Genomic DNA, 24313 nt, shown 5'->3' with positions numbered 1-24313 from the left:
TAATGGTTGGTAGGGGTTCAAATACTTATTTCACTCAATGAAATGCAAATCAGTTGCTATCTTTTATTTAAAGTTATTTTTTCGATTTTCCTTTTGATGTGCTATCTGCCACTGTTACAATAAACCTACCATTGAAATGATACTGTTCTGAGACTTTTCATTTCTTTGTCATTGGACAAACTTACAAAATCAGTGAGGGGTCAAATAATTATTTCCTCCACTGTATATATATATATATATATACAGGGAGTGCAGAATTATTAGGCAAGTTGTATTTTTGAGGATTAATTTTATTATTGAACAACAACCATGTTCTCAATGAACCCAAAAAACTCATTAATATCAAAGCTGAATATTTTTGGAAGTAGTTTTTAGTTTGTTTTTAGTTTTAGCTATTTTAGGGGGATTTCTGTGTGTGCAGGTGACTATTACTGTGCATAATTATTAGGCAACTTAACAAAAAACAAATATATACCCATTTCAATTATTTATTTTTACCAGTGAAACCAATATAACATCTCAACATTCACAAATATACATTTCTGACATTCAAAAACAAAACAAAAACAAATCAGTGACCAATATAGCCACCTTTCTTTGCAAGGACACTCAAAAGCCTGCCATCCATGGATTCTGTCAGTGTTTTGATCTGTTCACCATCAACATTGCGTGCAGCAGCAACCACAGCCTCCCAGACACTGTTCAGAGAGGTGTACTGTTTTCCCTCCTTGTAAATCTCACATTTGATGATGGACCACAGGTTCTCAATGGGGTTTAGATCAGGTGAACAAGGAGGCCATGTCATTCGATTTTCTTCTTTTATACCCTTTCTTGCCAGCCACGCTGTAGAGTACTTGGACGCGTGTGATGGAGCATTGTCCTGCATGAAAATCATGTTTTTCTTGAAGGATGAAGACTTCTTCCTGTACCACTGCTTGAAGAAGGTGTCTTCCAGAAACTGGCAGTAGGACTGGGAGTTGAGCTTGACTCCATCCTCAACCCGAAAAGGCCCCACAAGCTCATCTTTGATGATACCAGCCCAAACCGGTACTCCACCTCCACCTTGCTGGCGTCTGAGTCGGACTGGAGCTCTCTGCCCTTTACCAATCCAGCCACGGGCCCATCCATCTGGCCCATCAAGACTCACTCTTATTTCATCAGTCCATAAAACCTTAGAAAAATAAGTCTTGAGATATTTCTTGGCCCAGTCTTGACGTTTCAGCTTGTGTGTCTTGTTCAGTGGTGGTCGTCTTTCAGCCTTTCTTACCTTGGCCATGTCTCTGAGTATTGCACACCTTGTGCTTTTGGGCACTCCAGTGATGTTGCAGCTCTGAAATATGGCCAAACTGGTGGCAAGTGGCATCTTGGCAGCTGCACGCTTGACTTTTCTCAGTTCATGGGCAGTTATTTTGCGCCTTGGTTTTTCCACACGCTTCTTGCGACGCTGTTGACTATTTTGAATGAAACGCTTGATTGTTCGATGATCACGCTTCGGAAGCTTTGCAATTTTAAGAGTGCTGCATCCCTCTGCAAGATATCTCACTATTTTTGACTTTTCTGAGCCTGTCAAGTCCTTCTTTTGACCCATTTTGCCAAATGAAATGAAGTTGCCTAATAATTATGCACACCTAATATAGGGTGTTGATGTCATTAGACCACACCCCTTCTCATTACAGAGATGCACATCACCTAATATGCTTAATTGGTAGTAGGCTTTCGAGCCTATACAGCTTGGAGTAAGACAACATGCATAAAGAGGATGATGTGGTCAAAATACTCATTTGCCTAATAATTCTGCCCGCAGTGTAGCAGCACTATATAAAGTATGTTTGTATATATATATATATATAGTGGTAATACATATGTGTACAGTACAGCAATATTTATATTATTTAGCATTTTATGGGGGCGGATTATTGTGTTCTCAGTGTATGCGTGATTGTGTTTTTGTATGTCTGTCTGTGGGAGGGCAGTGGCGCCACACTGAATCTTTGTTCTAGGTGAAGAAATGCCTAGCTACAGCAAAAAGGAAACTATTTAAACAGCACTAAAACTTTATATGTACTAACAGATCATAGATTATATATGGATTACAATCTATCTAATTCACATAGCAGTTATTTGAATCTACAGAAATATGGCTCATTCCTTGTCTGCAATCTTTACAACTCCAGGCTTGTTTTTTGTTTTTTCAAGAAGCACATAAAAGGTAGGAATTTAACCAGAGAGCTGGCAGGGAAGTGTTGACAGGGTTGATTCCTTTAGTCACTGGGTACATGTTATCCATCACTTTAGTGCCAAGACTTTTTTTCCAAGTTGCTTTACTGATTAGATGTCCAGGATCTGTTGCCGTTATTTTCAAACCAAGTGTCCATGATCCGCTGCCATGATCTGTATAGTAGTATTTTGTGTCACACTTTACACCACATTGACAAAAATCTACAAAAAGGCACACACACAAACCAGATCCCATCTCATATAAATATGGTTTATGAGATGTTTAATAAAATCTAGTTCGATGATGTATAGTTGTAGTTGAATAAATGACACACACAAATAGGTAGTAGCTGACTAGTCACACATATGTAAACATGTACTGTACTATTGTTTTATCCTACACATGATGGTAAATGACACCTAAATCCCTTGGGGCATGAAACATTTTCAGTTTTTTTTATTCTTGTTTTTCAACTCCCTGCCTTCCAAAAGCCATAATGTTTTCCTTTTCCTTTCACATAACTGTATATGGACTTGTCAGAATATTTATACTGCTCTGAAAAACAGTTATTTTTGGAAAAGCAAGCTAGAATTTAAAATAGAGGAGTTGCCTAATAATTATGCACACCTAATATAGGGTGTTGATGCCACACCCCTTCTCATTACAGAGATGCACATCACCTAATATGCTTAATTGGTAGTAGGCTTTCGAGCCTATACAGCTTGGAGTAAGACAACATGCATAAAGAGGATGATGTGGTCAAAATACTCATTTGCCTAATAATTCTGCACGCAGTGTATATTGTGAGACAGTGACAGGTCTAACGCAGGTTAGAGGCAAGGAAGGGGTGGATAGTTCGGTCCACACCCCTATTCCACCACAGGCGAGACCAGCTGGAAGTAATCAGCCTGGCACAAAGCACCTCCCAGGGTGTCAGCAAGGGGGGAGTGTGTTACCTGTGGACAGAGGCCTGGAGGCTCTGTGTGGTCCAAGCCAGGAGGGCTGAGAGACCACTATTCCCCATGTGTGCTGAGACACTGGACTGGAGGCAGTGGGCGTACTGTGCTCTGTACAGCCAGGAGGCTGTGGGACATTGGCTGAGAAAGCCACTTGTGTTCACAGGGTGTGAACAAGGACTTAGGTGAGTCAAGAAACTCTGTGTTAGTTAGAGCCTAGCCGGGCAAGTGTTTATTATTTTATGTGGATGTCACATGTGTTAGGTGAAGCTGCGACTTCATGATAACCTGTATTGGTTGGAGTGTGCACAATAAATGCACGGTTTGGACCTGAAACCTGGTGTCCTAAAGTCGTATCTGTGAGAATGACCCCCAAATAAGAGGCGATCCCTTACAATATATATATATATATATATATATATATATTGACAATCTATGATGAACATAGAACATGCATGAAAAAATTAAGCATGAACAGCATTTTAAGAGAATTCTAATAATCGATAGTTGAAAAACTCCAAGGGCGAATACCGTATTTTTCATCCCATAAGACACATTCCCCTTCCCCCCAGAAGTGGGGGAAAGTGCCCCTGCGTCTTATGGGGCGAATGCTGGCAATTTACATAGCAGTCTGCAATGCTGCAGCATCGCAGACTGCAATATATTAGTGAGGAGGGAGGAGGGACTGTAGTAGGCGGGGAGAGCGGCGGGCAGTGCAGTACTCTGGCCCCGCAGCTCAGTATGTACTGTATTATACGTAGTGTTAATCATCAGATCTAAACTGAATAATGATGCGCTCCCCCTGCTCCCCATGTGTACCGTACTTACCGGTACATGTCACGCTCCTGTAGTAAGCACTAGCAGGCAGGCCGGGCGGCCATAACTCACTGAGGTCACGTGGCTGCTCCGCCTACTTCATTCATAAAGTAGGCAGAGCAGGCACGTGACCTCCGTGAGTTACGGCCTCCCGGCCTGCCTGATAGCTGCTAGTGCTTACTACAGGAGCGTGACATGTGTGTACCGGTAAGTACGGTACACATGGGGAGTAGGGGGAGCGCATCATTATTCAGTTTAGATCTGATGATTAACACTACGTATAATACAGTACATACAGAGCTGCAGGGCCAGAGTACAGTGCCTGCACTGCCCCGCTGCTCTCCCCGCCTACTACAGTCCCTCCCTAGGAATCTGTGAATGGGATAATGATGGGGGGGTCTGTGGATGGCATTATGATGGGGGGATCTGTGGATGGGACTGTTATGGGGGATCTGTGGATGACACATATATCAGTGTTATCCACAGATCCACCTCCCCATAACAGTGCCATCCACAGATCCCCCCATCATAATGCCATCCATAGGTCCCCCCACCATCATAATGCCATCCACAGATCCCCCCCACCATCATAATGCCATCTGCAGACCCCCCCATCATAATGCCATACACAGCTCCCCCCATAACAGTGCCATCCACAGATCCCCCCCATAACAGTGCCACCCACAAATCCCCTACCCCATAACAGTGCATCATCCACAGATCCCCCATAATAGTGTCATGCACAGACCGCCATTAGTTCAAACCCACCAAAAGCACTCCTTTTGGTTAAAAAAATTTTTTCTTCTTATTTTCCTCCTCAAAAACCTAGGTGCGTCTTATGGGCTGGTGCGTCTTATAGGGCGAAAAATACGGTACGTGTTCCATGCTGGTAGTTCTCATCAGGATCTGGGCAAACAGCAGCAGCAGATAATTTTAAAGGGTATAGTATAAGGCATACACGATGATAGACCAATCTTAGAAGGAGCAGGTCAGACTGCAGCAGGTCAATGTTAACGCTGTACTGTAAAGCATACACAGAGCTTTGCCTAACTCTGCAGGAACAAAACAGATAGCAGCAGTGAAATGATAACGTTGTAGTATAGAGCAGTGATTCCCTACCAGTGTGCCTCCAGCTGTTGCAAAACTACAACTCCCAGCATTCTCCATATGTTTGCATGTTCGGCGAATCGCGAACACGCAAAGTTTGTCGCGAAACGACCTCTGGGCGAACCGCAAGGCCATCTCTATAGGCGAACATATGGCGATGTCAGCTGGCGCCATACTTTTTTACATTGTGAAGAACTTTGACGCATGACACATCCATTAGGTGGTACAGGTCAGCCAATTGAGTAGAGTTGAGCGGATACCTGGATGTTCGGGTTCGGCAGGTTTGGCCTAACTTGAAAAAAATATTTGGGTTCGGGACCTGAACTTGACCCCGAAGTCAATAGGGACCTGAACTTTTGAGCACTAAAATGACAGTAAAAATGTCATGGAAAGAGCTAGAGGGCTGCAAAAGGCAGCAAAATGTGATTAAAAGCATGGCAAATGCTCTGCAAACAAATGTGGATAGGGAAATTAATTTAAAAAACATAAAAGACCTTAAAAAAATGGGGAAGAGGTTGAGGAGGCGGTGAATGGGTGGATGTGGCCGTGTAGGCTCACGTGGCGGTCTAGGTGGAAGTAGCGGCGAAGGAGGAATAGGTAGCCAACACAGATGTGTGTTATTTTGCATTTTTACATAGGGGTATCCCCCAAAATATTGGGACATATAAAAAAAAAAAAAGGAATGTGCACTTGAGTACAAGGATGGATGGTTGAGGCTGTTAGAACTGTCTATTCTGCACAAGGTACAGACAAGCCCTGAGGGATCCAAGCATGGTTAATTTTAATGAACGTGAGCTTGTCCACGTTGGCTGTGGACAGGCGGCTGCGTCTGTCTGCAATGACGCCTCCTGCCGTGCTAAATACACGTTCAGAGAGTACACTGTCACTTGTCCCCCTGCGTCAGTCGGGAATGCTCTCATGAAGCGCGTCTACCAGCGTGCGCCTGTAGTTGCGCATCTTCCGATCATGCTCCAGTGAGGGAATTAAGGACGGCACATTGTCTTTGTAACGGGGATCCAGCAGGGTGGCCTCCCAGTAGTCAGCACACGTTAAGATGTGGGCAACTCTTCTGTCGTTGCGCAGTCATTGCAGCATGTAGTCGCTCATTTGTGCCAGGCTGCCCAGAGGTAAGGACAAGCTGTCCTCTGTGGGAGGCGCTGTGAACATGCTTCATCCCCATCCTCCTCCTCCTCCTCCTTATCCTCCTCGTCCTCCAGTAGTGGGCCCTGGCTGGCCAAATTTGTACCTGGCCTCTGCTGTTGCAAATATCCTCTTTCTGAGCCACTTCTAAAAGGCTGGCCTGAAAGTGTTAGAGATGACCCCTCTTCCTCCTCCTCATCCTGGGCCACATCCTCTTCCATCATCGCCCTAAGTGTTTTCTCAAGGAGACATAGAAGTGGTATTGTAACGCTGATAACGGCGTCATGGCCACTGGCCATGTTGGTGGAGTACTCAAACAGGGCACACAGGTCTCGCATGGTGGTGAAGTGGTGCTGTTCCCCAGTGCGACTCACCCGTGCATGCTGCAGCTGAAACTCCACTATGGCCTGCTGCTGCTCGCACAGTCTCTCCAACATGTGCAAAGTGGAGTTCCACCTGGTGGGCACGTTGCAGATGAGGCGGTGAGCAGGAAGGCCGAAGTTACGCTGTAGAGCAGACAGCCGAGCGGCGGCAGGATGAGAACGCCGGAAGCGTGCACAGACAGCCCGCACTTTATGCAGCAGCTCTGACATGTCGGGGTAGTTGTGAATGAATTTCTGAACACTTGATTTTATCCGATACTTGGTTGTGCAGGGAGGGCATGGCTCTCCTGGAGAAGTAGTGGCGGCTGGGAACGACGTACTGTCGGACAGCAAGCGACATGAGCTGTTTGAAACTGTCCGTCTCCACCAGCCTGAATGACAGCATTTTAAAGGCCAGCAATTTAGAAATGCTGGCATTCAGTGCCAGATATCGAGGGTGGCTAGGTGGGAATTTACACTTTCTATCAAACGTTTGTGAGATGGAGAGCTGAACGCTTCCGTGTGACATGGTGGAGATGCTTGGTGACGGAGGTGGTGTTGTTGGTGGCACATCCTCTGTTTGCTGGGCGGCAGGTGCCAACGTTCCTCCAGAGGCGGAGGAAGAGGCCGAGGCAGCAGCAGAAGAGGGAGCAGGAGGGGCCTGAGCCCTTTCTTGGTTTTGAAGGTGCTTACTCCACTGCAGCCCGTGTCTCGCATGTAGATGCCTGGTTATGCAGGTTGTGCTAAGGTTCAGAACGTTAATGCCTTGCTTCAGGCTCTGATGGCACAGCGTGCAAACCACTTGGGTCTTGTCGTCAGCACATTGTGTGAAGAAGTGCCATGCCAGGGAACTCCTTGAAGCTGCTTTTGCTGTGCTCGGTCCCTGGTGGCGGTGGCCAGTAGCAGGCAAACTGTTTTGGCGACGGCTGCTCTGCTTTTGCACCCTGCTCCCGCTTTTGCTACGCTGTTGGCTCGGTCTCACCACTGCCTCTTACTCCGAACTCTGAAAGTCAGTGGCACGACCTTCATTCCATGTGGGGTCAAGGACCTCATTGTCCCCTGCATCGTCTTCCACCCAGTCTTCCTCTCTGACCTCCTTTTTGGTCTGCACACTGCAAAAAGACACAGCAGTTGGCACCTATGTTTCATCATAATCAGAGACGTGCTGAGGTGGTATTCCCATGTCCTCATCAGGAAACATAAGTGGTTGTGCGTCAGTGCATTCTATGTCTTCCACCCCTGGGGAAAGGCTAGGTGGATGCCCTTGGGAAACCCTGCCAGCAGAGTCTTCAAACAGCATAAGAGACTGCTGCATGACTTGAGGCTCAGACAGGTTCCCCGATATGCACGGGGGTGATGTGACAGACTGATGGGCATGGGTTTCAGGCGCCACCTGTGCGCTTTCTGCAGAAGACTGGGTGGGAGATAATGTGAACCTGCAGGATCCACTGTCGCCACCCAATTGACTAGCGCCTATACTTGCTCAGGCCTTACCATCCTTAGAACGGCATTAAGTCCGACCAAATATCACTGTAGATTCTGGTGGCTACTGGGACCTGAGGTAGTAGGTTCAGTAGGACGCGTAGCTGTCGCAGAACGGCCACGTCCTTTCCCTGCACCAGAGGCTCCACCAACACCACCACCGCGACCATGACCGAGTCCCATATTAGATGTTTGCCTCATAGTTAGCGTTCACAAAGCAAAGTAAACAGTAGTTAAGTCTGTTAAAAATAATTAACCGCCAATAAAAACACTGGTATTGCACAAATTATTATTTTTTTTTACTCTATATGACAGTGGTATTTGTAGCCTAAATTTCACAGTAACTTATGCACGTCTAATCCCAGATGTGCAGCATATCAAAGGTTTTTTTCACCCCAGTAAGCACAAAGCCGTATTTCTGGCCTAAATGTGACAGTGACTTATGCACGTGTAATCCCAGATGTGCAGTATATTAGAGGCTCTTTTCACCCCAGGAACCAAAAAGCTGTATTTCTGTCCTAAATGTGACAGTGACTTATGCATGTGTAATCACAGATGTGCAGTATATTTAAGGCTTTTTCACGCCAGTAACCAAAAAGCTGTATTTCTGTCCAAATTGTGACAGTGACTCATGCACGTGTAATCCCAAATGTGCAGTATATCAGAGGGTTTATTCACCCCTGTAAGCACAAAGCCGTATTTGTGGCCTAAATGCGACAGTCACTTATGCACGTCTAATCCCAGATGTGCAGTATAACAGAGGGTTTTTTCACCCCAGTAAGCACAAAGCCGTATTTGTGGCCTAAATGTGACAGTCACTTATGCATGTTTAATCCCAGATGTGCAGTATATCAGAAGGTTCTTTCACCCCAGTAAGCACAAAGCTGTATTTCTGTCCTAAATGTGACAGTGACTTATGCATGTGTAATCCCAGATGTGCAGTATATTAGAGGCTTTTTTCACCCCAGTACGCCAAAGCCATATTTATGGCCTAAATGTGACAGTGACTTATGCACGTGTAATCCCAGATATTCAGTATATTAGAGGCTTTTTTTTACCCTAGTATGCCAAAGCCGTATTTATGGCCTAAATGTGACAGTGACTTATGCACGTGTAATCACAGATGTGCAGTATATTAGAGGCTTTTTTCACCCTAACCAAAAAGCTGTATTTCTGTCCTAAATGTGACAGTGACTTATGCACGGGTAATCACAGATGTGCAGTATATTAGAGGGTTTTTTCACCCCAGTTACCAAAAAGCTGTATTTCTGTCCTAAATGTGACAGTGACTTATGCATGTGTAATCACAGATGTGCAGTATATTAGAGGCTTTTTAATCCCAGTAACCAAAAAGCTGTATTTCTGTCCTAAATGTGCCAGTGATTTATGCATGTGTAATCCCAGATGTGCAGTGTATTAGTGGGTTTTTTCACCCTAACTAAAAAGCTGTATTTCTGTCTTAAATGTGACAGTGACTTATGCATGTGTATTCCCAGATGTGCAGTATATCAGAGGGTTTTTTCACCCCAGTAACCAAAAAGCCGTATTTCTGGCCTAAATGTGACAGTCAATTATGCATGTCAAATCCCAGATGTGCAGTATATTAGAGGGTTTTTTCACCCCAGTAAGCACAAAACCATATTTCTGGCCCAAATGTGACAGTCACATATGCACGTCTAATCCCAGATGTGCAGTATATGAAACAGATGGGTTTTATTTCACCCCAGTAAGCACAAAGCCGTATTTCTGGCCTAAATGTGACAGTCACTTATGCACGTCTAATCCCAGATATGCAGTATATCAGAGGGTTTTTTCACCCCAGTAAGCACAAAGCCGTATTTCTGGCCTAAATGTGACAGTTACTTATGCATGTCTAATCCCAGATGTGCAGTATATCAGAGGTTTTTTTCACCCCAGTAAGCACAAAGCCGTATTTGTGGCCTAAATGTGACATTCACTTATGCATGTCTAATCCCAGATGTGCAGTATATCAGAGGGTTTATTCACCCCAGTAAGCAAGAAGCCGTATTTCTGGCCTAAATGTGACAGTCACTTATGCATGTCTAATCCCAGATGTGCAGTATATTAGAGGCTTTTTTCACCCCAGTATGCCAAAGCCGTATTTATGGCCTAAATGTGACAGTGACTTATGCACGTGTAATCACAGATGTGCAGCATATTAGAGGACTTTTTCACCCTAATCAAAAAGCTGTATTTCTGTCCTAAATGTGACAGTGACTCATGCACGTGTAATCAAAGATGTGCAGTATATTAGAGGCTTTTTTCAACCCAGTATGCCAAAGCCGTATTTATGGCCTAAATGTGACAGTGACTTATGCACGTGTAATCACAGATGTGCAGTATATTAGAGGCTTTTTTCACCACAGTAACCAAAAAGCTGTATTTCTATCCTAAATGTGACAGTGACATATGCACGTGTAATCACAGATGTGCAGTATACTAGAGGCTTTTTTCACCCTAACCAAAAAGCTGTATTTCTGTCCTAATTGTGACAGTGACTCATGCACGTGTAATCACAGATGTGCAGTATATTAAAGGCTTTTTTCACCCCAGTATGCCAAAGCCGTATTTATGGCCTAAATGTGACAGTGACTTATGCACGTGTAATCACAGATGTGCAGTAGATTAGAGGCTTTTTTCACCCTAATCAAAAAGCTGTATTTCTGTCCTAAATGTGACAGTGACTTATGCACGTGTAATCACAGATGTGCAGTATATTAGAGGGTTTTTTCACCCCAGTAACCAAAAAGCTGTATTTCTGTCCTAAATGTGACAGTGACATATGCACGTGTAATCACAGATGTGCAGTATATTAGAGGCTTTTTTTACCCTAACCAAAAAGCTGTATTTCTGTCCTAAATGTGATAGTGACCTATGGATGTGTAATCACAGATGTGCAGTATACCAAAGCCGTATTTATGGCCTAAATGTGACAGTGACTTATGCACGTGTAATCACAGATGTGCAGTATATTAGAGGCTTTTTTCACCCTAATCAAAAAGCTGTATTTCTGTCCTAAATGTGACAGTGACTTATGCACGTGTAATCACAGATGTGCAGTATATTAGAGGGTTTTTTCACCCCAGTAACCAAAAAGCTGTATTTCTATCCTAAATGTGACAGTGACATATGCACGTGTAATCACAGATGTGCAGTATATTAGAGGCTTTTTTCACCCTAACCAAAAAGCTGTATTTCTGTCCTAATTGTGACAGTGACTCATGCACTTGTAATCACAGATGTGCAGTATATTAGAGGCTTTTTTCACCCCAGTATGCCAAAGCCGTATTTATGGCCTAAATGTGACAGTGACTTATGCACATGTAATCACAGATGTGCAGTAGATTAGAGGCTTTTTTCACCCTAATCAAAAAGCTGTATTTCTGTCCTAAATGTGACAGTGACTTATGCACGTGTAATCACAGATGTGCAGTATATTAGAGGGTTTTTTCACCCCAGTAACCAAAAAGCTGTATTTCTGTCCTAAATGTGACAGTGACATATGCACGTGTAATCACCGATGTGCAGTATATTAGAGACTTTTTTCATCCTAACTAAAAAGCTGTATTTCTGTCCTTAATGTGACAGTGACTTATGCATGTCTAATCCCAGATGTGCAACATATCAGAAGGTTTTTTCACCCCAGTAAGCACAAAGCCGGATTTATGGCCTAAATGTGACAGTGACTTATGCATGTGTAATCACAGATGTGCAGTATATTAGAGACTTTTTTCACCCCAGTAACCAAAAAGCTGTATTTCTGTCCTAAATGTGACAGCGACTTATGCATGTGTAATCCCAGATGTGCAGTATATTAGAGGCTTTTTTCACCCCAGTATGCCAAAGCCATATTTATGGCCTAAATGTGACAATGATTTATGCACGTGTAATCCCAGATATGCAGTATATTAGAGGCTTTTTTTTACCCCAGTATGCCAAAGCCGTATTTCTGTCCTAAATGTGACAGTGACTTATGCACGTGTAATCACAGATGTGCAGTATATTAGAGGCTTTTTTCACCCTAACCAAAAAGCTGTATTTCTGTCCTAAATGTGACAGTGACCTATGCATGTGTAATCACAGATGTGCAGTATATTAGAGGGTTTTTTCACCCCAGTAACCAAAAAGCTGTATTTCTGTCCTAAATGTGACATTGACTTATGCATGTGTAATCACAGATGTGCAGTATATTAGAGGCTTTTTTACCCCCAGTAACCAAAAAGCTGTATTTCTGTCCTAAATGTGCCCGTGATTTATGCATGTGTAATCCCAGATGTGCAGTATATTAGTGGGTTTTTTCACCCTAACTAAAAATCTGTATTTTTTTCCCTAAATGTGACAGCGACTTATGCAGGTCTAATCCCAGATGTGCAGTATATTAGAGGCTTTTTTCACCCTAAACCAAAAAGCTGTATTTCTGTCCTAAATGTGACAGTCACTTATGCTTGTCAAATCACAGATGTGCAGTATATTAGAGGGTTTTTTCACCCCAGTATGCCAAAGCTGTATTTCTGGACTTGCAGGTATCCTATGCTGGTTCACTATTGTTGCATAAAATGGCTGCTGATCATGTATTAATATTGACTAACTGAAGAAAGAAAAAAATCATTTTCAGCAGTAATTGGCTCAGGGCAGGCTTAAAAAAATTGTGCACTGCACACACAAAACACTTTTTCTGTAGATCGCTGAGTACCAGTTCTTGATAAGATTTCTACCTGATCTCTCCCTCACAGCAGCTGCAGCCTCTCCCTAAACTAATCCGAGCAGAGTGACGGGCGGCGCTATGTGACTCCAGCTTAAATAGAGGCTGGGTCACATGCTGCAGTTGGCCAATCACAGCCATGCCAATAGTAGGCATGGCTGTGATGGCCTTTTGGAGCAAGTATTATGTTTTAAAATTGTTTTTATTGGTTTTACAGCAGTAGGATGTAAAATCTTTGTTTGCCTACATAGGCATGAGAACACGAATGCATCTGAAGTTGTACAGTCGTATGAGAAAGTGCATATCACATAATAACAAATAAAAGGGGGGGTACAATAACGTAGGGAGGTCTGAGGGGATGAAAAGGGTGGGGGGGGGTAAGAAAGAACTCTTCAGAGTTACCAAAAGGTAGGACTAATATCAAGTCGTTGCTGCTATGCTACCTTCGATGGTCACGATATCTCTAAAGCTATACAAATCAGGTCGAAAAACCTCTGTAATCTTTCCATGGTTTCCATATCGCTTCAAATCTGTGTGGTGTTCGGGCTTCCCAGTGAGCTATCTGCTCCAGGCGGTACAATTGATCACATCTAGCGATCCATTGTTTTAATGGGGGAATCTCCGTTTTTTTACAATAAACTGCAATGAGTATTCTGGAAGCTGCCAGTAAAATCTGGCTCAACTTTTGCGTATCTTTAGGGTACCTGAGATCTCCGAACACCCCAAAGAGACATACCTTCGGAGAGACCGGAAAAGGTATCTTACATATCTCCGACAGGACTCTACATATTTTTTCCCAGACAATGGAGCAAGTATTATGACGCTTGTTGATTGGTTGCTTTGCAGCCTTTTAAAAAGCGCCATAAAAATCGCCGAACACCGAACCCGAACTTTTACGTAAATGTTCGGGTACGGGTCCGGGTGCTGAAAACCCTAAAGTTCGGTACGAACCCGAACTTTACAGTTCGGGTTCGCTCAACTCTACTCATAAAGCCATGCTGATATGGCATTATTTGCTTATTTTCCTTGAGGTACTCTAAGATAGCATTTCTTAGAAAACCTTTAAACAGTTTACCCAAGACAGATGTTAAACTTTCCGGCCTATAGTTTCCGGGTTCTGTTTTTGGACCCTTTTTGAATATTGGCACTAAATTTGCTATGTGCCAATCCTGTGGAACACTCCCTGTCAGTATAGAGTCCTTAAATATCAGAAATAAGGGTCTGGCTATGACATTACTTAATTCTCTTAGGATACAGTTTATCTGGTCCTGGTGGTTTGTCTATTTTAATCTTTTTAAGCCGCCACTGTACTTCTTCCTGGGTCAGACAGGGTACTTTTAATGGGGATTTAACTTTTACATTCTGCATTTCATCTGACAGTTTATTTTCTTCATTGAATACAGTGGAGAAAAAAATAGCTTTGCTTTCTCCTCATCGTTCTTTGCAATTCCCCCCTCATTACTCTGTAGAGGGCCGACACCCTCAGATTTATACTTTTTGCTCTTGGTCTCTAGTTTGGCTAATTTAGTTTTTTACATATTCTATTTTTTTAGTGCTTCCTCACTACCCTCCTGTTAAAGTTATTTAAATGCTTTCTTTTTGTAATTTATTTATTTATTTACAGTTCTATTTATCCACATTGTGAGAGGTACATATCTAATGTGAATAAAAGGCTAAGGAACAAGAAAAAAACAATTAGATTTTAGGATGCTTTTAAAAATAACCAATTTTGTGGCTGTATTTTATTTTTATAAAACTATTTTTATAAAACTTTGTCCCAGTTAGTTAGTCCTATGGCCTCTCTTAGTTGGCTAAATTTAGCTTTTTTGAAGTTTGGTATTTTTGTTCCTCCCTGAAGAAACACTCTTTTGAATGATAATTGGAAGGTTATTACTTTATTGTCACTATTTCCCAGGTGTCCCCCGAACTGCACATCTGTTGTTCTGTCATGTCTATTGGTTAATACTAAGTCCAGTATGGCAGTCCCTCTAGTCAGGTCCTGAACCAGTTGGGAAAGATAATTGTCTTTGGTTATTGCCAAGAACCTGTTTTCTTTATTAGATATACAAGTTTCAGTATCCCAGTCTATATCTGGGTAGTTGAAGTCCCCCAAAATAGCAACCTCTTTATTATTTTCCACTTCGTCTATCTCGTTTAGTAGCAGATGTTCTGTGGACTCTGGTATATTAAGTGTGTCTGACATTATTAAATGACAAAAATAGCTATAAAAAAATTCCCTCAGATCCAACTGACATTTTTCTTACAGACCAGACCAGAATTTTTGTTCAGGGTTTACAACAGGGAATCGTCAATAAGACTGAATTTGAGTATTTTCTTCCAAAAGCCCCTCAAACCGCAAACTTTTACTGTCTACCCAAGATCCATAAAGGGGTACATCCCCTTAGGGGTCGTCCAATCGTATCCGGTATAGATTCTCTGACACACCATAGTGGAATCTATCTTGACAAGGTGCTTCAAGAATTTGTCTGGACGTTAACATCTTTCACTAGGGATACGATGGATTTCCTCCGTAAAATAGAAACCCTAACTATTAACCCCAACAGTATCTTGGCTAGCATAGACGTGGAATCACTTTACACGTCTATCCCGCATGATAGAGGAATCGGAGCTATTACCTACTTTTTAAATACCAGAGGGAATCAGTTTCACCTACATAATAAATTCATCTTACGTCTCCTGGAATATACTCTAACCCACAATTTTTTTCTGTTTAACGGCTCTTTCTGCCACCAGCTCAGGGGGACGGCGATGGGGAATTCCTGTGCCCCCTACTTACTCTAACCTCCTCCTGGGCTGGTGGCAGGATAAATACATCTTCCCAGATCAGCACCAATGGTGGAATGACAATATCGCCTTATGGACTCGTTACATCGACGATGTTTTTGTGATCTGGGAGGGCAGTATACCTGCCTTTCATAAGTTCATCAATACCCTAAATCAAAATGATATTGGTCTGCGCTTCACCTTTGAAACTCAGACTGAACAAATCACGTTCCTCGATGTGGTTGTGAGAAAAACCGAAGGGACCCTCAGCACGTCGGTACATCGGAAACCGACAGCTACTAACAGCATCCTTCACTGGGATAGTCACCATCCTACTGCCATGAAGAGGGGTATCCCCAGGTGACAGTATCTGCGGGTCGGCAGAAATTGTTCCTCGGGGGTAATTTTTACTCGGAATCTAAAAAAATTAAAAACAGACTGACACAGAGAGGTTACCCACTGAACCTCCTGAGGGAGTCCTGTCAGTTTGCAGAGTCCAGGAAGAGGGAGGACCTTCTGATACCAAAGTCCAGGGACAAGACAGACGAGGGTCTGATACGTCTGATTTCCACCTTTGACTCTGGTAACAGGGAGGTGGTATCTATTCTGAGTACGTACTGGCCAATACTCACGATGGACCCGGATCTAGTACAGGTGATTAAGGAATATCCCCAAGTTACCTACAGGAAAGGCAGGAGCTTACGGGATCGATTAGTTCATAGTCATTATGAGGGTCCTAAAAGAGAGGGTACCTGGCTAGACCGAAAGCCCCTGGGCATCTTTAAATGCGGATCCTGCAAAGCCTGTAAGTTTATTAACACCTCATAGACAGTAACTTGTTCCGTCACACAACGTCCCTTTTCTATCCGGGACTTTGCGAACTGTAAAACGAAAGGTGTAGTATATATCTGTCAATGTACATGTCCTATGGACTATATAGGCAAAACTAAAAGAGAATTTCGAAGAAGGATCTGCGAACATATTAATGATATAAAAAAATTCAAAGACACGCCTATAGCTCACCATTTTAATAACTACCATATGGGTGATGTAGGTTCTGCACGCTTCTCTGTGTTAGAGGTGGTCCCCCTTCCTGAAAGGAGGGGCGACTGGGACAGGAAGATCCTTAAGAAAGAAACAGCATGGATCTATCGATTTCAGTCCTAGTCCCCCCTTGGGCTTAATGAAAGACTAAACTTTACATGTTTTATCTGAATCTCTGGTCCTTTTAATATATATCTTCCTTCAGTAATAACTTTTTATGTGGTCCTTTAACTGGCTTGATTGATGCGAGAAGCATCCTGTAAATGGCGAACAAATATTAGTTCACCATATCTTTTATAACTTGGTGTCCTCCCCCTCTCTCTTATTGTTATCAGGGAGATGACCCAAGTGAACTTTATCTTTTTTCGATCATTCATGAGAACCATGGGAGACATTCGTTAGTGCCTTTCCAATTACTTTCCTGGCCGTTTTCAGTTGCAAATTTTAAAAAAATGGAGTCTATTGGCGATCCTTACCCCGTCAATAAGCCCATGTTCTAATAACGATTATATTATTGCTACGCTATCCTCTGCACTTTTGAAGACAACTTGCGTCTCAGTGTGAGTTCCATCATGAATTCGGAAGTGATGTATAAGAACTTCCGGTTCCTGGGTTTGTCACATTGAACTACACGCGGTCCACGGTGCGTTTCACGTCACCGGAAGCTACCCAGAAAGGAAGGTGTGCGCTTCAGAGTGCGGTCAGAATACCGGAAGTAAGTCTCCGGCATACGGACGTCAGCTCTGGGCAAGCGCACCAATTAGAATAAATAGCGCAACACCGGCCAGACATATCATGGCTCAAGCGATTTGGTTTTTGGGACTTTATCATTTGTCCACATGTAAGTAGGCCGTTTTCTTTCTGTTTGGATGTATCTTGGCATGATATGAATACATATCTTCTCTGAAGGATGCCTGCTCTATACTGATTGAATATATACATCCTCTCTATGTACCTACAGTAGAACAGCCCTATTTCTGGTGGTCAACAAAACAATTTGTATCCTGCTTGGAGCTAAGTATCATACTCAGTATCATATTTGTTTATCTATGATTGTATTGAGATCACCCCCTGATGAGCCTAGAAAGTTCTAGGTGAAACGCGTCGGGGTCTCGTTTCTCTATCTGGAGAGCTTCAGCGGCACCCATTCCCTGGGATAACCGTTGACACTCTTTATGTAATTATCTTCCCCTTGTTAGGGTCTAATAGGGACTGGATAGTATTAGGTTTGGGGACAGGGAACCTCCACCATCAAGGGGTCGCCCTGGGCTAAGCAGTCTGTAGGGCAACTAGGGTGAGATTTGTCTGCCCTTGCCCTCTCTATAAGCCCTTGTTCCTCTCCTCTGAATCCTTCCCTCTATCCTGTCACTATGAATCTCTTTATGGGGGTTACGACTCCCCTGTAAGAAATTCAAGTATTTGCATGTCTCTTTGCACAATATAACGGTATATATATACCTATACCCTTTCTAATACAATAAAGGTATTTTCAAAAGTCACTTTCTTTAGCTGTTTAAATCCCCTTTGATATATAGGTGACAGAGTATCCAAGTATAAATCCCAATGATTGTTGGTTTATAATAAACTCCTATTAGTTATTTATTATTGTTTTTGCCTCCATGTATTTCTACCCACAGTGGCTCCACATGTTCATGGACTTCACTTATATCTTCTCGGACTATGGGCTTTAGACAGGACTTTACATAAAGGCAGACCCCTACCCCTCTCCAGTTTTGGCGATTCTTACTAAACAGACTGTAACCCTGTACATTAACTGCCCAGAAATAGCTATCATCCAGCCATGTCTCAGTTATTCCCACTATGTCATAGTCTTCCTCACACATCACTAATTCCAGTTCCCCAGTTTTATTAGTCAGGCTTCTGGCATTAGTATACATACAGTTAAAAGGTTTATATATATTTTGTACCCTACACTTTTGCTTCTGAGCTGTTCTAGTCCCTCCTTCCATTTCTTCCCCAGTCCCATTACCTTGCCCCCGATCTCTATCTGTCACAATCAGTGTGGGGGAAAAACTCCACACTAAACACAGGAGGGAAGGGGAACAGTAACTGGGCCTGAAAACTATGGAAGGAACAGGTCACCTCCTAAACAATCCTAATCCGGGCCCTAACTACCTATCAAAATGAATAGACCTTGAAGGTAAGAATATTCATATGCTGTATACCTAGGCCCTAATATCCCAATAAGGCCCTGGAATGAGGTTAGTACCAGAGACAACCCATTCCTCCCCAGATAGATGAATGAAAGTCTGTGTCTCAGGCCCAGATACAAACAGCAGGGAATATAACAAACACAAAACAATAAGAAAAGACAAGACTTATCTGAAAGTAGAAAACTGGAAACTCCAGAAGCACCACAGAGTACAACCGACCAGCTAGTTAGAAGGCAGGAAGAAAATCTATAAACCGCACCTCCAAGAGTGAGAAGCGGCTACTTATGGGAGAGGTAAATTACCAACAAGAAAGACCTGAAGCAAGGGGTGTAGCATTCACCAAAATACAGACACAATAAGATCCACAGTGAACTTGTCAATTTAACCCACAAGTTGCCAGTCTATCCGTGTCACGATGGGGAGTGGGGGAAACTCCCCACTGTACGATAATGGGTAAGCGGGGAAACAGCTAGACCAATATGCTGGGATCAGGGAGCAGGTAACCTCCTAAAGCATCCCTAATCCTCGCCCTAACTCCTCACCGTATGAGCGGACCTCGATGGCAGGACGGCTCATACCCAGGATACCTAGGACCCTGAGTCGCCCTGATAATCCCTCACATAGGAGCAGGGAGGAGACGACCTGTTCTTCCAAGACATAGAAGAGCAGGAGTCTCTGCAGGCCTAATAGCAAGGAGAGGAAGCCAAGTGGAATGACAGGTAAGTAACCGATGGCCAGAAACAACTGAACCAAGAACAACAGTAAACCTGGTCACTTACCTGCTGCAGCTGCTGGAAGGCACCAAAGAAGAACACACCGTAGAAAACTGGAACCCATACAAACGCACTGCAATCCAACACCATAAGGATGCAGTACGTACAGACACACAGGAACCAGCACTCCAGCAACTGCACATCCTAGACTTCTGGTTCACCCCTCCGGGAAACCAATGGGACCCCCTTTCGGAGGAAACAACAGACAGGGGAAATGTCTAGCAGACATGCTGGACACAACATAAACAGATCAGACATGTAACAATGCACTAGACATACACCACACCCAGAACATAAACCCACACCAGACATACAACAAGAGAGGTGGGGGTACATAGAGGATACAAAGGAGACAATCTAAGTCCAACAAAGTGGCCCTCAAGGACTGAGAAAGTTCACCAAGGAAAGGAGCAGAACTCCATCACTAAACAAGGCTGGAGTACGACTGACTCAAGCCAGGAAGCCACAGGTAATATCCACATAGTGGCCACACCCAGGACACACCTAAATCCTCACCAGCTAGAAGATTAACCCCTCGCTCACCAAACAGCAGGGAGACACACCTAAAAGGTGAAGTGCACATGCAAACCAAAAACGACACGTTGCCCCAGGCAACCACTCTGCACGGCAAGCGCATTATGGTCAAACAACAATACGACTGTGACAATCCGATCTCCTGGTACCTGCCACGGGAACGTCTGTGACACTATCTATCCCATCCTATAACGTAATTACCCTCCCCCAGTCCCTAGTTTAAACACTCCTCCAACCTTCTAGCCATCTTCTCCCCCAACACAGCTGCCCCTTACCCATTGAGCTGTAGCCCATCCCTACGATAGAGCCTGTAGCCAACAGAGAAGATTTAATACCTATACTTTGGTGATGCTCTATGTTGTTGCAATGGTGAAAAATGCTGTTCAAATTGTTAGTTCGGTACTTTGAAAACTACTTCTTGCCTAGAAGACTTATTATCCTATTTTGAAAATGACCCAGGGACCTTAGCCTGGATAAAGCTATGGTTGCAATGGTGTCTATGCCTGCCCCCCTACCTCACAGTGTGCAGGCATAGGCATAATGGGACTCATCTGTTTTTTCTTTCTCTGCCAAGTGCACAGACCCACTTGCCCTCCAATCCCTTCCAGCAGTGGGTCCGGCCAATGATGTCCCATATGACTTTTGCAGGCCATAGCGTGTGCTTCTCAATGAAGGCCATGCCGGCCTGTCTCTAGGGAGTGCACTCCTCAACTCTTAAAAGGTCCAGTGTGTGCACCCTCGTTCTCTCCAGCCAATAGCTTGACACTTTTGGTTATTTAAGTTACCTTACACTATGGAAGAGTATCTGAGCTTTAGGTTTCCTTGTTATAAAAGTCACCAGTGAATGTGTACTGTTCTGTTTGTCTACTATATAGTGAGCTCTGCCTGTTTACTGACTTTGATCCTCTGTTGCCTGTCCTGACCTTAGTCTGTTTACCATATTGATCCTTTGCTGTATGTGTGAGATCGTATTCTATAATAAGCTTATCAGCAACTGATAATAGTAATTTTTGAAAACAAAACAACTTATAGTTATTGAAATTAAAAAAAAAAAAAAAAAAAGTTTTTAACTGATTCAATAAATTATAATTGAGATTTCTATTTCAACAGTTTTATAGCCAGGCAGGTGTATAAAATCAGCAGATTGGGAAGTGACATGGTCATGTTGCCATAGGGAGCAACTTGACATTAAATTAAAGAGTTGACTAAACAGATGTACACTGTCACCTTTACATTCAGGTGATGGCAATTTTCCACTGAAAACTCATTTAGCTTGAAGGTAAAAAAATAAAAATAAAAAATCTGTTGCAGTAGAGATAACTCCATAACAAGTTCTGTTGGTGAATGATACTAAAATACAGTGAATTATGAATATTTGTGGTAAATTATGCATTTTCATTAATATACGTTTGTACCAGACATTTGTAGATTTGAACACAAATCTGCAGAATATTAAAATGTAAATAAAGTACCAACGGAAAATGAAAACATTTATACGCATTTTCATTTTAAGATTTTGCCAGAATATTAAGTTATATAAAATCTTTCATACATGCTGCAACTCATGGAAAAACATATTTAGACTTTGTGTCTTCAAAGTTCTCCCCTAACATTTGTTTAATTACCCTTTAATTATAGTTGTCTTCACATGTTTACATTATTTTCCTAACTTTGCCAGATCCTCTCTTTCTGAATTAATAGTTAGTACTGAATTCAATATTGTTTATGTTGTAAACTGATGTGTGTAGAGAGGTTGGGATAGTAGTCAGACAATATACTGTAGATTCCCGTCACAAATTAATTTTTTTTCAATGAAGCTATGAAAATTTTTATTCATTATTGAAAATATTGTAAATATTATATTATAACAATAAAAAACAAGATATTTGGTGATATCATTCAACTGTACAATGATTCAACATTAACCCCTTCAGGAAGCAGCAATTTTCCATGTTTTAGTTTTTGCTTTTTACTACCTGCCTTCCCAGAGCCATAAGGCTACTTTCACACTAGCGGCACGGACCTCCTGCAGGCTGTTCCGTCGGGTGAACAGCCTGTTGGATCCATCCTGCCACTAGTGACTGTGTGCCCCCAGACTGCCGCTTGACTATAATGGGGGCGGAGTTCCGGCGGAGGCATGGCAGCGCGCAGCGAGAGGCTGCCGGAATAAATCTATGACATGTCCGACATTTATTCCGGCAGCCTCTCACCGTGCGCTGCCGTGCCTCTGCCGGAACTCCGCACCGCCCCCATTATAGTCAATGGGGACGGAGCGGAAGTCCGGGGGCACACAAACCCCATTAGTATTTATGGCATTTTCTATGCAGTAAAACTGACCTTTTACCTTCATTCTCTGTGGTACAATGATTATAACAAGACAATATTTGTATAATTTTTCTTGTGTTTTAACCACCTCAGCCCCTATAGCTTAAACACCCTTAATGACCAGGCCACTTTTTACACTTCTGACCTACACTACTTTCACCGTTTATTGCTCGGTCATGCAACTTACCACCCAAATGAATTTTACCTCCTTTTCTTCTCACTAATAGAGCTTTCATTTGGTGGTATTTCATTGCTGCTGACATTTTTACTTTTTTTGTTATTAATCGAAATTTAACGATTTTTTTGCAAAAAAATGAAATTTTTCACTTTCAGTTGTAAAATTTTGCAAAAAAAAAGACATCCATATATAATTTTTTCTCTAAATTTATTGTTCTACATGTCTTTGATAAAATAAAATGTTTGGGTAAAAAAAAAATGGTTTGGGTAAAAGTTATAGCGTTTACAAACTATGGTACAAAAATGTGAATTTCCGCTTTTTGAAGCAGCTCTGATTTTCTGAGCACCTGTCATGTTTCCTGAGGTTCTACAATGCCCAGACAGTACAAACACCCCACAAATGACCCCATTTCGGCAAGTAGACACCCTAAGGTATTTTCTGATGGGCATAGTGAGTTCATAGAACTTTTTATTTTTTGTCACAAGTTAGTGGAAAATTATGATTTTTATATTTTTTTTTTCTTACAAAGTCTCATATTCCACTAACTTGTGACAAAAAATAAAAACTTCCATGAACTCACTATGCCCATCAGCGAATACCTTGGGGTGTCTTCTTTCCAAAATGGGGTCACTTGTGGGGTAGTTATACTGCCCTGGCATTCTAGGGGCCCAAATGTGTGGTAAGAAGTTTGAAATCAAAATGTGTAAAAAATGACCGGTGAAATCCGAAAGGTGCTCTTTGGAATATGGGCCCCTTTGCCTACCTAGGCTGCAAAAAAGTGTCACACATGTGGTATCTCCGTACTCAGTAGAAGTTGGGGAATGTGTTTTGGGGTGTCATTTTACATATACCCATGCTGGGTGAGATAAATATCTTGGTCAAATGCCAACTTTGTATAAAAAAAAATGGGAAAAGTTGTCTTTTGCCAAGATATTTCTCTCACCCAGCATGGGTATATGTAAAATGACACCCCAAAACACATTCCCCAACTTCTCCTGAGTACGGAGATACCACATGTGTGACACTTTTTTGCAGCCTAGGTGGGCAAAGGGGCCCACATTCCAAAGAGCACCTTTCGGATTTCACCGGTCATTTTTTCCACATTTTGATTTCAAACTTCTTACCACACATTTGGGCCCCTAGAATGCCAGGGCAGTATAACTACCCCACAAGTGACCCCATTTTGGATAGAAGACACCCCAAGCTATTCGCTGATGGGCATAGTGAGTTCATGGAAGTTTTTATTTTTTGTCACAAGTTAGTGGAATATGAGACTTTGTAAGAAAAAAAAAAAAAAATCATCATTTTCCGCTAACTTGTGACAAAAATTAAAAAATTCTAGGAACTCGCCATGCCCCTCACTGAATACCTTGGGGTGTCTTCTTTCCAAAATGGGGTCACTTGTGGGGTAGTTATACTGCCCTGGCATTCTAGGGGCCCAAATGTGTGGGGCCCAAATATTTATACTATGGGTGTTTTTGAACATGGCAATAACCATGATGTGTATTTTATTTATTTTTTTAGTTATTTTATTTTTATTTTGGTGAAAGGGGGGGCGATTTTAATTTTTTTCATTTTTAAAAACTTTATTTTTATTTTATTTATTTTTTATAGTCCCCATAGGGAACTATAACAAGCAATCATTAGATTGCTATTCTCATAGACCCCAATGCATTGGCATTGGAGTCCATGATAAA

Source organism: Bufo bufo, chromosome 8 (assembly GCF_905171765.1).
Source record: "Bufo bufo chromosome 8, aBufBuf1.1, whole genome shotgun sequence".
NCBI classification, from domain to species: domain Eukaryota; kingdom Metazoa; phylum Chordata; class Amphibia; order Anura; family Bufonidae; genus Bufo; species Bufo bufo.
Note: the sequence above shows the minus strand (reverse complement) of the source record.